This window comes from Petromyzon marinus, chromosome 23 (genome assembly GCF_048934315.1).
Source record: "Petromyzon marinus isolate PM22_M1 ecotype Great Lakes invasive population chromosome 23, UKy_Petmar_22M1.pri1.0, whole genome shotgun sequence".
In the NCBI taxonomy this organism is placed as follows: Eukaryota; Metazoa; Chordata; class Hyperoartia; order Petromyzontiformes; family Petromyzontidae; genus Petromyzon; species Petromyzon marinus.
This window is the reverse complement of record NC_133689.1, coordinates 13,907,501-13,910,000: the sequence shown is the minus strand read 5'-3', so window position 1 is coordinate 13,910,000 and position 2,500 is coordinate 13,907,501. Positions and strand designations below refer to the sequence as shown.

Sequence of the window (2,500 nt, the reverse complement as noted above, 5' to 3'; positions counted from 1 at the left end):
TTTGATGCCACTCTCTCGGGGCTAAACCAGGAGCTCAGAATAAACGTTTTCACGAGCGATGACCTCCAGGAGTATAGTTGAATGTTGATTGTTTTATACATATGAGTGTTCGACAGGTCTCTGCAAGCACGGCCTACGACCATAGCACCCTGAATGCGCCCGATCTCGTCTGATCTCGGAAGCTAAGCATGGTCGAGCCTGATTAGTACTTGGATGGGAGACTGCCTGGGAATACCAGGTGTTGTAGGCATTCGTATTTTTGGATCTGGATGGGTCGCTTTTTACACTTCGACTCATGCAGTGAGTGCACCTGTCAATTTCACGTCGATATGGTGTACTGCATTGGGATGAATATTTTCTTGTAAAATAATGGTTGATGCCACTCTTTCGGGGCTCAACCAGGAGCTCAGAATAAAGGTTTTATGAGCGATGACCTCGAGAAGTATAGTTGAATGTTGATTGTTTTATACATCCGAATGTGCTACAGGTCTTCCCAAGCTTGGCCTACGACCATATCACCCAGAATGTGCCCGATCTCGTCTGATGTCGGAAGCTAAACATGGTCGAGCCTGATTAGACTTGGATGGGAGACTGCCTGGGAATACCAGGTGTTGTAGGCTTTTGCATTGTTGTATCTGGATGGGACGCTTTTTACACTTCGACTCATCCAGTGAGTGCACGTGCCAATTTCACGTCGTAATGGTGTACTGCATTGGGATCAATATTTTCTCGTAAAATAATGTTTGATGCCACTCTTTCGGGGCTCAACCAGGAGCTCAGAATAAACGTTTTCATGAGCGATGACCTCCAGGAGTATAGTTGAATGTTGATTGTTTTATACATATGAGTGTTCGTCAGGTCTCAGCAAGCACGGCCTAAGACCATATCACCCTGAATGCGCCCGATCTCGTCTGATCTCGGAAGCTAAGCATGGTCGAGCCTGATTAGTACTTGGATGGGAGACTGCCTTGGAATACCAGGTGTTGTAGGCTTTCGTATTTTTGGATCTGGATGGGTCGCTTTGTACACTTCCACTCATCCAGTAAGTGCACCTGCCAATTTCACGTCGATATGGTGTACTGCATTGAGATAAATATTTTCTTGTAAAATACTGTTTGATGCCACTCTCTCAGGGCTAAACCAGCAGCTCAGAATAAACGTTTTCATGAGCGATGACCTCCAGAAATATAGATGAATGTTGATTGTTTTATACATATGATTGTTCGACAGGTCTCTGCAAGCACGACCTACGACTATATCACCCTGAATGCGCAGGATCTCGTCTGATCTCGGAAGCTAAGCACGGTCGAGTCTGGTTAGTACTTGGATGGGAGACAGCCTGGGAATACCAGGTGTTGTAGGCTTTTGTATATCTGGATGGCTCGCTTTTTACACTTCGACTCATCCAGTGAGTGCACGTGCCAATTTCACGTCGTAATGGTGTACTGCATTGGGATCAATATTTTCTCGTAAAATAATGTTTGATGCCACTCTTTCGGGGCTCAACCAGGAGCTCAGAATAAACGTTTTTATGAGCGATGACCTCCAGGAGTATAGTTGAATGTTGATTGTTTTATACATATGAGTGTTCGTCAGGTCTCAGCAAGCACGGCCTATGACCATATCACCCTGAATGCGCCCGATCTCGTCTGATCTCGGAAGCTAAACATGGTCGAGCCTGAATAAAATAATGTTTGATGCCACTCTTTCGGGGCTCAACCAGGAGCTCAGAAAAAACGTTTTCATGAGCGATGACCTCCAGGAGTATAGTTGAATGTTGATTGTTTTATACATATGAGTGTTCGTCAGGTCTCAGCAAGCACGGCCTATGACCATATCATCCTGAATGCGCCCGATCTCGTCTGATCTCGGAAGCTAAACATGGTCGAGCCTGATTAGTACTTGGATGGGAGACCGCCTGGGAATACCAGGTGTTGTAGGCTCTTGCATTGTTGTATCTGGATGGGTGGCTTTTTACACTTCCACTCATCCAGTAAGTGCACCTGCCAATTTCACGTCGATATGGTGTACTGCATTGGGATCAATATTTTCTTGTAAAATACTGTTTGATGCCACTCTCTCTGGGCTAAACCTGGAGCTCAGAATAAACGTTTTCACGAGCGATGACCTCCAGGAGTATAGTTGAATGTTGATTGTTTTATACATATGAGTGTTCGATAGGTCTCTGCAAGCACGGCCTACGACCATATCACCCTGAATGCGCCCGATCTCGTCTGATCTCGGAAGCTAAGCATGGTCGAGCCTGATTAGTACTTAGATGGGAGACTGCCTGGGAATACCAGGTGTTGTAGGCTTTTGCATTGTTGTATCTGGATGGGACGCTTTTTACACTTCGACTCATCCAGTGAGTGCACGTGCCAATTTCACGTCGTAATGGTGTACTGCATTGGGATCAATATTTTCTCGTAAAATAATGTTTGATGCCACTCTTTCGGGGCTCAACCAGGAGCTCAGAATAAACGTTTTCATGAGCGATGAC

The 2,500-nt window shown here is 45.5% G+C and overlaps 4 non-coding genes and 2 pseudogenes across 4 annotated transcripts; all 6 read left to right on the top strand.

The window, feature by feature from the left end:
- The first annotated feature begins 131 nt into the window (after nt 1–131).
- Nucleotides 132–250, top strand: LOC142926903 (5S ribosomal RNA). Its single transcript, XR_012943827.1, has one exon. It is a non-coding gene; the product is annotated as a 5S ribosomal RNA (ribosomal RNA).
- A 252-nt stretch (nt 251–502) lies between these two features.
- On the top strand, nt 503–620 carry LOC142928596 (5S ribosomal RNA; annotated as a pseudogene).
- A 253-nt stretch (nt 621–873) lies between these two features.
- LOC142927608 (5S ribosomal RNA) lies at nt 874–992 on the top strand. Its single transcript, XR_012944532.1, has one exon. It is a non-coding gene; the product is annotated as a 5S ribosomal RNA (ribosomal RNA).
- Nucleotides 993–1,245: 253 nt separating this feature from the next.
- Nucleotides 1,246–1,364, top strand: LOC142928512 (5S ribosomal RNA; annotated as a pseudogene).
- A 460-nt stretch (nt 1,365–1,824) lies between these two features.
- On the top strand, nt 1,825–1,943 carry LOC142926089 (5S ribosomal RNA). The gene has a single exon (XR_012943014.1). It is a non-coding gene; the product is annotated as a 5S ribosomal RNA (ribosomal RNA).
- A 253-nt stretch (nt 1,944–2,196) lies between these two features.
- On the top strand, nt 2,197–2,315 carry LOC142925839 (5S ribosomal RNA). The gene has a single exon (XR_012942762.1). It is a non-coding gene; the product is annotated as a 5S ribosomal RNA (ribosomal RNA).
- Nucleotides 2,316–2,500: the final 185 nt, after the last annotated feature.